General features: G+C 38.9%; 1 protein-coding gene across 3 annotated transcripts in view; it reads right to left on the reverse strand.

Annotated features, from left to right (window-relative positions):
* Positions 1-14,212, reverse strand: part of MAPK4 (mitogen-activated protein kinase 4) — a 209,718-nt gene that overhangs the window by 64,553 nt on the left and 130,953 nt on the right. The gene's annotated exons all lie outside the window — the stretch shown is intronic.

Raw genomic sequence — 14,212 nt, forward strand, 5'->3', positions numbered from 1 at the left:
ACCACTATCATCCCCCTCGTGGCAACTCGCTCAAATGACAGATTCAATAGCCAAAAGGAAAAAAATCTGTGGAAGGCTATCTGGACAAACAGAGATGTATAAAATAACAACAAAGGTCATAGCTTCTAAAATATGAGCAGCTGTCCTGGGGCTAATAAACCCATGGAAGTAGGGAGAAAGCACATGCACCAAGCACCAGGGAAAAGTGAATATGTATTTAGGACACAGGAAGGAAACAGAATAATGCAGCATTTTGTTGGATAATCACCATGTGTTTACCTTTCAGGGACCTATTAAAATAAATTCTGATAATTGGATAGAAGTTGCATAGAGACCACTTTGATGAACTCTTTTACCTCTAAATTTTCAGTCTCCTTCCACTAAAATGGAATGAGTAGCAGTATCATTATGAGAAATGCAACTAGAGAAATAATCAAGTAAAACAGCAGCTAGCTCTTAATTTTCTTAAGGAGCATGAGAAGATACTAAAAGCAAATAATTTTTAAAAAATCCACTGTTTGAATTTCAAGTTTGAATATTCATATGAATATTGGATGAACACATTCTAGAGATTTTTCACAAAATAATAATCAACAGTAAAACAATGGCAAAAACAATCTGAAGGGGACAAAGATCTTTATCATAGTGACAGAAAGATAGGATAAAAGTCACCAAGTGTACCTTTTCACCTCATCCTGTTACTTTGACTGAGACATTGAAATTTCAAGACAATTTACATGGACTATATGGATGACTGTCAGGGGCATGATGGGAGATGAAAGAAATTCACTGAAATAACCCAGTGAGGGGGTTATGAATCAATATAAAGAAAAGATCTTGACAGCCATGGCAGGTTTCTACAAGCCTTGACAGGTCTTGACAACTGCATGAGTGAGTCTTTTGTGTCAGTCAGGTGTGATATGGCCTTTTTAACAAAAGAATTGAAAACATATTGATTAGCACACAAGCATATTGACCTAGGCCAGTTTCAAGAGAGGAATAACACTCTCTTTCCTACTTAGAGAGGAAGCAGTAACATCATGAGTGACCAGTGAGAGTTCTTTACAGATGACTCTAGCAGAAAAGCAGCAAGTGGATTCAGATATAGATGATGATGGAAGAGAATAGAGCATCAGCAGATGAATGCTTTGAAGGTAGAGGAAAGTGGCAATGGCATGAGACCTTCTAGGACCATTCCAAAAGAGCCATATCAGGTAGAGCAGGAAGCAGTAAAACTCAGCAAATTTCTGGGACACAGAGATTTCAGAAGTGTCCCAGTCTGGGAGATTGTCTAGGGAATTTTGATTTCTCCTCACTAGCATGGGAGTCTATGAAAAATTATTCTTATTTATACATTGAGAACTGAGGATAAGTCCATTGCTTAATTATCTGCTATTTACTTGGCTGTTTTAGCCCATCCTGTACTTATTTTCTGAGTTCAAATCTGAGCTTAGATAGTTATAAGCTGTGTGATCTTGGGCAAGTCACTTAAGTCTCAGCTTATTCATCTGTAAAATGGACTAGAGGAGAAAACAGAAAACCACTCCAGTTTCTTTCCCAAGAAAACTCCAAATAGGTCATAAAGAGTCAGATATAACTAAAAACAACTGAGTGACAACAACAATAATCCAAAATACTTCATCCTAAACTGGGGCAAATGAGGGGTTCTGGAGTCACGTAGGACCCATGCTGTAGCATTATTGTTGTCATTGTTAATTAGGATACAGAGCTAGAAGCAACCTTAAAAGTGAGCTGGTTCAACCCTCACATTTTATAGTTGAGGAAATTGGGGTCCAGGGAAAGGGAATGATTTGCCAAGAGCCATGGATCTAAAACCAGCTCCTTTGATTTCAAATACAGTTCTTTTTTTAAAAATTCCATACTGATTCCTATTTACATATACGTATAATTCCTTTAGTCAAGAACCTTTAGTGACTCTCCATTGTTTATCAAATAAAAGTAAAAACTGACTATCCTAGCTTTGAAAGTTCTGTGGGTTGACTTCATTCTAGCCTTCTCATTATCTATTTTCTTCAGGGTTCTACATTGAGCCAAAACTAGACTATATATTCCAAGTATTTTTTTTTCCTCTCTCCTGTCATGCCTAGAATGAACCAACTCCCATTAAGCTCCACTACTTTTACCTACACATCCTACCCACCCACTCACCCACCTACACCCCTTGATGTACCTCTTTTTTTTTTAAGGATTCACTTGAGTGATACTTCATTCATTTAACCTTCCTTGATTCAAACCTACAGTTCTACTCTCCTCTCTTCCCTATACTAGTGAATATCTAGTGGATACAGATTTAGAGCTAGAAGAGACTGTTATATCCAACCTCTTCAATTTACAAATGAGGAAACTCAGATCTAAGTGAAGTGAAGTTTTTCCCAGGGGCATACTGGTAGTGAGTTTCAGAAGTGGCTTTTGAACCCAAGTCCTCAAACTCAAGAGCCAGTGTTCTCTTCCTCCTCAAATATCTCATAGCATGTTGTCTGCGTGTATCCATCTTTCTCCCCTTTGTACATCTTTACTCCCATTAGAGAATAAACTCCATGAGGGCATGCCTCTGTTGTATCTATCTTTATATTACTAGCACCTTTCAGTGTTTTCTTTGCACATGGTAGGCACTTAAATGTCTCACAATTGTTCAAAACAACCCTTTGACGTATGTTGTTCAAGTATTATCATCCCATTTAGCAAATGAAGAAAGGAAGACTGAAAGTAATACAACAGATACATGCTTAGCACACATCAGAGCTCCATCAAGAAGAGCCTTTGATTCTAAGATTCATTTCATTACAACTCACTGCTATCTCCAACAATTTTACCAAACATTTATCAGACTCAAAAATGAAAGAACTTTTAAAAATCAGGAGAGAGTAAGTAAAGACCTTTGAGATCACCTAATCCAACACCTCATTTGACAGAGGAATGAATTGAGGCTGAGTGAGGTAAAGCCTTTGCCTAAACAAAGCACTATCTAGCAATAGCTAATTATTGACAGTCAGACCTAAAATCTCTATCCCCTGGCTGACAGCGTGTGCCCTTTCTGCCCTAACCTGTTAATAAAGCCACCTTTGGGAAGACCCCCAAATCAGGAAAAGCTAGAAATCTGCCTTGCTTTTCCATCAGCTTCTGTCTTAGGAATGGGAATCATCAACCTAACCAGAGATGACTTAATTCTTTAAGCGTTGTTCTTGGCAGGAAAGGTAATTAAGTGTTTCAATTCCTGCTGATTCTGCCTCTCAATGGAGAAAAGTTGTAATTTAGGCCTTTCTCTTGCTCTTAATTGGTATCTGTCTCTAGTAACTCTTCTTCTCATAACTGAGGCAATTAAATTGTTAAGGCCCAGGTCTGACTTGTCACTCCCCTACTTAAAGACTTTCCATGCCTCCCCATTACCTAAATACAGACTCCTTATCCTTGAATATGAGGTCCTTCACAATTTGACTTCCTTTCCAGTCACACTACTACCTTTCACATATTTTATTTTCCAGGATCACACTGTTCTGTTTCACATATTCTGCTTACTTTCTAGGTGACAGAGCTGTGAAAGGTGTACCAGACACACATACAGAAGACTAGCAGCTGTTCCCCAATCTTGTCCTTCTCTTTCTCATGGTTATGTACTTATGAATGATCCCCTCATTCTTCCTCTTTGTCTTGGTCTGTTGAAATCCTTTCAGGGACCTAACTCAAGTCCAAATCTTTCCAAAAAACTTTCCCTAATTTCTTACCCCCCATCTTTCTCCAGATGAAAATAAATTCTTCTTTTGAAGATTTTCCTGGAGCACTTTGGCTCAGTTTCTTTTTAATCCTGATTACATTTCACTTTGTATCACCCTGAATTTTGTATAGTCCTTATACCCTTTCCATAAGCCCTCTTCCCAATGAACTATAAAGTCCCTATTTTCAAAGATTGGTGATTTTTTATTTATTTGTTACCAGAGACAATGAGCCCAGCACCTTGTATGTACCAGGAAACAAGGAAAAAAATGTTTTTCAAATTATTGAATTTTGCTCGGTTCAAAAGGAGAGAAACTTAAAACTTGTTCTCTTCCCACATCTACCTGCTGGGCTGTAAGAAGTGGCAGGAGAATTACTGAAATAAAAGCTACAGAAAAGGGAGATAGCTCAGAAATAGTATCAATAACAGATAACTCCAGAAAGCAACAGTGTTACAAGCCAGTCCAAAGCCACATAACCAGCAGATGGGGTGAAGTACAGATAATGTGTCTGCATATAACTGAAAGACAATATTATACATAAAAAAACAAACAAACTTAACCTGGAGATTCCTTCCTCCCTCTCTTTGGGATAAAACATTCCGTTTTTTGTGGATGTGTGACTCTATGCTACATTTGGTTCTTAACACATCTTAGACCAACCATATAATCTTATTCTTGTTTTCCTTGAGTCTCAGCTAAAGCCTACTTTCTTTCTTCAAAAACTTTCCCAGAACTCCTCAGTCTTAGTGCTTTCCCTCTGAAATTATCCCCAATTTATCCTGTACATATCTTGTTTGTTGATACTTGTTTGCATATTATTTTTTCCATTAGACTTCCATAGACTCAAAACCTTAAGAATTTTGCTTTTCTTTGTATCCACAGTGCTTAGCACAGGTGCTTAATAAATGCTAGCTGGCTGACTGTTCACTGAACATACTTTATGCAGTCTTCTCTCTGCACCTTGGACAATGCTACTGCCTTCCTGGAATGCCCTCCAGGCTTATCCCAATTACTATTTAATACATGATTTCCAACCCTGCCCCAGAATCAAATGGGGGACTTTCTACCACCCATCCCTGTAATTGTATGCATGACTTGTTTGATACTTAGAATCACAGAATCTCAGGATGTGGAGGGACCTCATAAGCCTCCCTGTCCAGACCCGATTCAGTCAGGAATTCTCATTATAACACATCCTACAAATGCTCATTCAGTCCGTTTAAAGTCTTTATTAGAAAGAAATAAAAACTCTCTATTTAGCCCTTGTGACTCCTGGAAACATTTCTTTAAGGGAAGCCTAAATCTGCCTTTTTGTACCTTCCACCATCCATGACTCTTAGTGCTACCAATGGGAGTCAACCACAATGACTCAAATTTCTCTTCCTGACAATCCTTCAAAATCCAGGACAGTTGACATGTTTTCCATCAGTCATCTCCTCTCCAAGCTAAACATTCCCAGTTCCTTTACTGTCCTTGGATGACACGTTTCCTAGTCCTCTCCCAGTATTAGTTGCTTTCCTTTGCTCCAATGTCCTTCTCTAAATTCTATGCCAAAAACTGCACTCAGTCTTTCAGATGTGGGTTGTCCAGAGTAGAGCACCTCCTTCATTCTCCACTGGATGCTTCGATAAATGCTCACTTAGAATATATTACTTTGGGCTGTGAGTTGTCTTTTCATATATATTCATCAAATATCACCAGCTAAACGTCAATCTTATGGAGAGCAGACTTCATATCTTATTCTTTGGAATTCTTACAGCTCAGTATCTTGTACACACTGATCTATGAGAAATATAGAATTCAGCTGCTTGCTGTAGTCCCTAGAGTTCTGCCTTGCAGTCAGGGGCTTAGGAAGCACACACTCCCTAAGGATGATGGGGGAATCACTCGCTATAGTGTTCTTGATAAAATCAATTGCACACAATCACATGGGATCAGGACCCAGAGGGCCCCTTTCCTGTACTACTGCATGACTGGTTGACTCTTATTATTTCTCTGTTCCCAATTGGATTTGCTTTGACATTTCAAATCTCAAAACTGGAAAATATTTAGCTCAATATCTTCCTATGGATCTTATATGTAACATCTTTCATGATTAGTGGTCCAATTTTTACTTGGAGATCTCCAGTGAGGGGGAACTCATTACCTAATCAAAATAGCCCTTTCTCCTTTTGGACAACTCTAATTGGAAATTTTATCTTATGTTGACTTGCAGGAACTCCAGAATGAATTCTCACCTATCTAACCCTTTTTAGCTCTCTTTGTCCCTTATCTCTTCCTAAAGCCCTTGCCTTCAAGTTCCTCCTTTTATATGGGGTCTATGCAGAGCCTTTTGCCACCCTAGATAGCTTATCTGAATAGAGTTTATCATTTTAGAATGTTGTGGAGGATCAACATTCAAGAGACAATCACCTATGTGCCAGGCACTGACCTAGGTACTGAAGCTACAAAAACAAAAAAAGAGAATGTTTGTTCTAAAGGTACTCATTAGATGTGTGCCTTTGGCTCTCCAGGGACTAATAGGAAGAAATACATCTCTGTGGGCTAATCCAATTCTATCATTCTACAGATGAGGAACAGAGGCCCATAGAAGTTGTAAAGATAAAGATAAGTAATAAGTAACAAGATTTAAGGCCAGGTCTTCTAACTGTAGATCCAAAATTCTTTCTACTAATGCTTCCTCCTTTCTCTCTTAAACCTAGTGTTTTAGTGGGAGGATAGCAGCAGGTGGCACTATTCTGAGAGAGAAATTTCTATTTCCAACATGAAGGATTTTCTTTACTATCCTAGAAGGGTCTTAAGTTCAACTGGATTTGCATCTTGATCAGCAAGGAAAATGGGTATAAAATTCCCAGAGGACTTCACAAATTGCTTAGCATAAGCAGAAAAATCCAAACCTAAAAACAGAAATGTCCTTCATTTCTGAGTTTGTTTTTTCATTATGTTTCCAGCAAGACTAGATCAACTTGCTCATTGGGAATGCCAATAACAATTTTTTTTTTCTCAAGCCCTCCCTCTCTTCTCCTACATGGCAGTTGATTAAGGAGACTGGATGATATGAGCTGTTTTCTTCCTGGGATCTCCACAGTTCTATTTTGTTCCCCTGCATTGAGGCATCTAAATTTCAGATTGCTTCCTCTGACCTTCCAGACTTCCCCAGATTACCCTCTTGTTTACTTTCATCAGAAGTGATGTCTCCTTCTGAGGCTATGACATTTCACAGACATCTTCCAGACAGCCTTCTCCTGAAGAATCCTGAAAACTTACAGACCTGTTCTCAGGACTCTTGAGTCATTCGTCTCATGGCTTAAAATCATGCGTAATCTTAGCTATGAAAGAACGCTTAAGGTCATCTAGTCCAGCCCATAAAAGGCCACATTCAGGGCCAGCCCCTAGTTGGCTTGTTAAACCAAGTTGATTTCTTTTCCTGCTCCTGATCTTTTAAGCCATATCTCTTGCTTCTTGGTTAACTTTTCCCCACAATTTCCAGGCTCTTTGCATTATACAGCCCAGGTACCCAGCAGTATTTTCTCCTTAGGACTTTGCTCTTCTCTCCTTTCTTCACTAAACAGCAAACACTTTGAGCCCATTCTCCCAGGATCCCCAACTTTTTGCTTTCCAGGGTGATAACTTGATCGATTTATCATATTGGGTTAATGTGTTACATTGTTAGGGGGGGACAGCTCCATTTTAATAAAGGTTCCTTTGGAAGAAACAATGCATTAAAAAAAAGTATCTTAGAGGTCTTGAAAGACTTGGGCTGCACTTGCTGCCTCTCCAGTCTTGGAAAGTACAGAAAATAGTTTTAAAAAAAAATCAAGTCCACCTACTTTATGAAATTTGGTTCAGTTCACGGTTTCTCTGTTAACAAAGCCTTAATTTAAGTGTCAGCTTATTTTGCTTTTCTGTCCCTCAGTTTCTATTTTTGTAAAATGGGTAGTACTGAGGAATTGCTGGATTCTGTTGAAGATACAGGGATGACCTCAATAGGACCTTATATTTCTTTGCTATTCATTCCAACACTAAAATGGTAAAAACTTGGGCAGGATCTATACCTATGTAGCCAATCTTAGTCTTCAACAGCTTGCATTTTATAAAAGTATAAACTTAGGGACAGGAATATAAAACAGGATGACTTCACCATTTAGATATCATCAACAGAAGAGCAATAGCTTCCCAGACTATTCTTCCCTCCAAACATAAATGGATTTAGGAGAGCTGGAAGAGATTTTAGAGAGCCTCAAATACAACTGCTTATTTTATGGGTGAGAAAACTCAGACTCAGGGAGATGAAGTGATGACTCAGCATCACACAGATTGTAAGTGACAGAGTCAGAATTCGAATTCAAATCTTTTGACTCCAAATCCAGTGCCATCTTTTCAGGATGTTTCTGTGGTCCCTTTTCCTTTAGTCTTAGTAGTATATAGAAATAACTGAATATGTCCAGGGCCAGGGAAACTCCACTAAAATGTGACTGATAAAGAGTACAGTAGGAAGTGTTCATGGAAGGGTTAGGGCTGCAGCTAGGTAACAAAGTAGATAGAGCACTGGATCTAAAGACAGAAAGTCGGACTCCAGTCACTGATGCTCACTAGTTGTATGATCTTGAGCAAGTCACACAGTCTATGTTTGCCTCAGTTCCTTCATCTTAAAAATGTAGAAAATAATATTTTCCTCCCAGAGTTATTTTGAAGATCAAATGAAATGACTGTAAAACATAGTGCCTGGCACATTGTAAATGCTACATCAATATTAGTTATTACTATTTTTCCTTGTAGTTGCCTAAGGAGAGAGGAAGGTGCTGAAACCTGAGCCCCTGGAGCTTCTACCTTAAGTTTGGCCTAGCATTTTGGGAATTTCCCTTGACAGAGGCATGCATGTGCTCAATAACATTCTCATGGGGAGAAAGCTTTACGTAAATTCTTAAATGATTTGAAGTTGTTTATGAAACACACAGACATGAAGGTGTCTTAAAATCACTTGTTGGGGAGGGAAGATATGTCTGATATGAACAAAATGATTGGAAATCAAACCCTTTTTAGTCTTTTACCTATATCTGATGAGGTCCTAGATCACTGATCATACTATGGATGCCATTTTGTAATTTTTGCCCTACCCCTGGTTTCAGTGCCCTTCTCTGGAGGTGGGGGTGGGGAAGAAGAGGGGGAACAAGCCTTTGTTCTGAAGAAATAAAACCAACCCTCAATTCATTATTTTTTTCTTTACCCTTCCCACAACCTAGAAAGAGAGCAGGAGCTTATGGATAAAAGAAAATGGGATGTAAAAGCCAAGGGAAAGGATCTCAGCCTCCCATGTCTAGATTCAGTCTATTTAGGGTGGGCTAGGTAGCTTAAGTGTGAATTCTAATCAAGAGGAGAGGGGAAATGAGGAAGAGAAGAAATGGACTTTTCACTATTAGATAAATGAAAGATCCTTTATGACATTTTTGCTTTTAAACTGACATTGTAAAAAAAAGTTTTGATCTGTACTTGTTATGGAGAGCCTTATTCCTTCCAGAAATACAGGATTTTAGTGGACAGATCCCAGGCTTGAAAGTTGATATGATAGCTAACTATTCATTTAGTTTTGAAGATTTACAAAGCACTTGCTTCACAACAAAACTGGATAGTACAAATAATGATATTTCCTTTTGAGTGATAGGGAAAGTGAGGTTTCAAAGTGAAGTGATTCAGTTACATGCTGATAAGTGTTATATTTGGGTCATCAACCCAGGGCTTCTGGCACTTCCCATTGTATTACACTTCCTGAAATGCCAACTCCATGAAACAGTTGCTCTCTTGGATACAAGATTTGGAGGGGATATTAGAGGCCATCTGGTCCAATCTTTCCTCTCTGCTTTTCTGATGAGGAAACTGAGGCCCATAAATACAATAAATATTAATAGTTATAGCCCACATGGAGTCAAGAAGATCTGAGTTAAAATGTGACCTCAGACACTTACTAGGTGTGTGATGCCCAGTAAATCACTTAATCCCTATTTGCCTCAGTTCCTCTTCTATAGAAGGAAATGGCAAACCCCTCTAGTACCTTTGCCAAGATTCAGATGACTATATAATTGAAAACAACAAATAATCTACAGAAACAAAGGGAACTCTTTTGGGGTCCTCAATAATTTAAGAACATAAAGGAATTCTGAGACTAGAAATGTTTGAGAATACCCTGTTCTAACTAATAATATGATCTTTTCCTCTGCACTCCCAGATCTTTCTCTTCATCCCAAAGATATTGGGACTAAGACCTATCATAATAAATTTTTCCCTGCTTAGAAATTAAATCACAATGTAAGTTTAAGATTTAGTTCCCAAGCCAAAAATGTCAGAAGGGTCTTTCCTTGATCTCTAATGGTAAAAAGTCCATTTCTTCTCTTCCCCATTTCCTTTCCCCTCCTTGGCTATCCTGTGTACCTTAAATAGACTGATTCTAGGCTTGGGATGTGGTGAAATTTTTCCTTAGCTTTTATATCCCATAATGATTTCAACCAACTACTTCAGATACAGCAGTGTAACACACACACATATACACACACAGAACTAGCCACTCCAAGTCAACTACTCTTCCCCTCAATGGCACATTTTTCTTTATAAAGCACTAAATCAGCCCTGAGCTGATTTAGCAGCAATAGAGAACCTGCTGTCATTGATAATATGTCCCATCTGGGCAGGTGATTCCCTGAAGCTGCTACAAACCAACTACCTCTGTATGTGCAACTCTGAGCAGGGCCAGCATATGTCCTGAAGGAAAAAAAATAAAGAACAGAGGAAAAAGAGAACATGGGGAGACTTTTGGGACTGGGGAATGAAAGCCATCTTAGAACCAACTTTGAGCACTTCAGCCTTTGCATAGCTGTATTTCATTAAATTATGTAACCAGCCAAGAAGAACAAAGACTCTACAAGTCTCCCAACATTACCAAAATAGCACAGTAAGCACTTCTCAGTTCTCTACTCAGAGTGCTATTCTCATATCAGAGCAGAGATTGGGAGGGAGGGGGGAAGGGCAAGCAGGTCCCACTTGCACATGTACTATCTTGTGTTCCAAACTCCAAAGGGCATATTTCAAACTGGACAGGGAGAACCCCCAATAGGGGGCCTTATTTTCAGAAGAGATTTTTTAGATGGGCTATGTGGGGAACATCTTAACATTTCTCCCTCTCTAATTTTAAGAAGATTGTTATAACATCTAATATTTTCTGATGCAAAGTGGATTTAGGAAGGAGGCATCTACTCTGATTCTTTATCTATGGGTCTACCTCTGTCTTTCTATGTTTCTCTGTCTCGGTGTGTATATGGTTCTTTGTCTCTCTTTCTCTCTCTCTCTGTATTCATCTGTCTGTCTCTGTCTCTGACTTTTTCTCTGTATCTCTGTTTCTGTGTGTCTCTCTCTCTTTCTGCCTCTCTGTGTGTCTGTTTCTGTGTCTCTCAATCTATCTTTGACTCTCTCTATATCTCTCTCTTTGTTTCTCTGTCTCTGATTCTGCCTCTCTCTGTGTCTCTCTTTCTGTGTCAGTCTCTGTGTCTCTATCTCTATCTATCTCTCTGTGTCTCTTTCTGTCTCTGACTCTATCTCTTTATGTCTCTGTCTTCTTCCCCTCAACCCCCCTTCCCACCCTTTAGGAAATGAAGAAAGGATAAAGAAGGAGTGCTAAGGGGAAAGAAGTGTTTTCTGTTTTCTTTTTGTATTAGAGCTCACCATGGAATTGATGGAGTTATGGCCTTTTACAATAAAAAGAAGCTTGAGGAAAGGATATGCTCCATTTCTAGAGTACATTCAATCAATTCGATCCAATAAACAAACGTTTAAGTGTTCACAATGGACAAGATGCCAATTCTTTTACCAAGAAAGAGACAGAGGAACAGAAAACTTTGCACATGATTGGCATTCAATAAACATTTGCTGGAGGGAGAAAAGAAGGGTGGGCAAGAGGCATTTAGAAATCTCAGGCATGTAAGAGTCCTCATGGCAGCAGTTAGATGGTACAGTGAATAGAATGCTGACCTGGACTCAGGAGATTAAGTTCAAATCTGGCCTTAGACATTTACCAACTATGTGATCCTGGACAAAGCATTTAACTCTATTTGCCTCAGTTTTCTTATCTGTCAAATGAGCTGGAGAAGGAAAGCACTTTCCTTGGCAAGATACTTATTGTATCTTTGCCAAGAAAACCACTCAAACAACAACAATAAAAAGGGTCTTTAGGAGTAATCTAGTTCAATTTGAATAAATGTCCCCTCTGTATAGCATGCTTATTAAAGGGAGTGATTGGGGGTGGTGGGAGGAGCAAGAATAAAATACAGAGAGCCAGTCTATACTCTCAAGAAGTTTAAAGTCCAGCAGCTGAGAAAGCTCAGCATTTCATATCCCTCCTGAGTATCTGTGCTCTGAAAATTCCCTCTTCTTGGAATACAATCTCTCCTTACCCTTGGTCTGAGAATCCTTAGCTATTTGTCAGGGTGAAGCCATAGAAAGCCTTCTTTGATTTCCTATTCAAATTATCCCATATACTCTTAGGGATTTACATGTGTGGTGGAAAGAGTGTTCCACTCAGGGTTAGAAGATTTGAATTCAAATTCTGGCCAGGTTACTTTTACTTTTACTTACTGGACTATGGGCCAAGTTACTGAAGTACCATAGTCAGCTTCCTGATCGACCATAATTATTCTCAGTAGCCTGAAGTTGAGAGGTTAAGTGATCTGTCAGGGTTACTACTAGTAAGTATCTCCGGTAAGATTTGTTCTTAGGACTCCTTTTTTGAAGTTTATGTGTAAAATCAGGGGAGTGGATTAGATGGCCTTAAAGCTCTCATCCCATGAGCCTAGTTACATTCTTCCCTCCCCCCAGCAGAATGCAAATTTCTTGAGGACAGACTGTTTTCACTTCAACTTTCTAGCAGTGTCCTGAATATAGTAGGTGGTTAATAAATGCTTATTTGGGTCTAGCACAGTGTCCTAAATATGATAGGTGGTTAATAAATGCTTATTTGAATCTAGTACAGTGTCCTGAATATGGTAGGTGATTAATAAATGCTTATTTGAGTCTAGTACAGTGTCCTGAATATGATAGGTAATTAATAAATTCTTATCTGGGTCTAGCACAGTATCCTGAATATGGTAGGTCATTAATAAATGCTTATTTGAATCTAGTACAGTGTCCTGAATATGATAGGTGATTAATAAATTCTTATCTGGATCTAGCACAGTGTCCTGAATATGGTAGGTGATTAATAAATGCTTATCTGGGTCTAGCACAGTGTCCTGAATATGGTAGGTGATTAATAAATGCTTATCTGGGTCTAGCACAGTGTCCTGAATACAGTAGGTAGTTAATAAATGCTTATTTGAATAAATAAATGAATAAGAAGATATTGAGAAAAATTCAGAATCAGACAGGTGAGTTATCAGAAGACAGAACTCTAACCCATATTAGAACCCAACTATATTTTGGCTGACTCTTGATGTTGAAAATACTTGGGAGTCTACCTCTCCAGATATATAGACCCATATAAACAAAACTACAAGCCACTATTTGTAGTAATAAAGTGTGTGGGGCAGGTGCTAGACCTCCTTTCCAAATTAACTAGTCAGAGACATTTTCAGATACAAAGAGGAAGCATTTATTTAGTCCCTGCAGGGAGAGGCCCAAGCACACCTAGGAGGACTCTAAGCTCCCAACATGTGCGGACCTGACAGGAAAGCTGGTTCAAAAGCGAAAGACTCAAGCCTTTTCATTGGATAGACTAAAAGGAAGTAACTATCCTTGACCAATGGTCACCAATGTTGTCTGCTTCCTGTGGGTCACATCACTTCCTGTAGCTGACTTAGGGTCTGACCTTTAGAGACCTCTAGGCCTAGAGATCATGTGACTTCCTGAAACCTAAAACCTGATCTCCCGGCTCTGCTCTGGGAATAGGGATCACGTGACGCAAGCCTAAGGTTTGACCTACTCTATTCCATAGATTTTTTTTTTTTTTTGAGAAAGTTCCATCTGGTCCATTGGAAAAATATCATTTGCTCATGGATAGGATGAGTCATTGCAACAAAAATGCCCCTACTACTGAAATCAGTTTGCTTACTCAATTCCATACCAAACTACCAAAGAACTGGTTTGTAGGGGCAGCTAGGGGGCGCAGTGATAGAGCACCAGCTCTGATGTCAGGAGTTCAAATCTGACCTCAGACACCTAGCACTTCCTGGTTGTGTGACCCTGGGCAAGTCACTTAACCCCGATTGCCTCAGGGGGAAAAAGGTTTGTAGAACTAGAAGAAAAAATAATGAAATTCATATAGAGGCAAAAAAGAGCAAGAATTTTAAGGGAAATAATGAAAAAAAAAAATTGGAATGAAAGATCTAGCCGGACCAGCTCTTAAGCTGCATCACAAAGCAGTAATTCTCAAAAGAATTTGGTACTTTAAAATAATAAAGCGAGATCAATTAGAAGAACAGATGAAGGACACAATATAT

This window comes from Antechinus flavipes, chromosome 1 (genome assembly GCF_016432865.1).
Source record: "Antechinus flavipes isolate AdamAnt ecotype Samford, QLD, Australia chromosome 1, AdamAnt_v2, whole genome shotgun sequence".
NCBI classification, from domain to species: domain Eukaryota; kingdom Metazoa; phylum Chordata; class Mammalia; order Dasyuromorphia; family Dasyuridae; genus Antechinus; species Antechinus flavipes.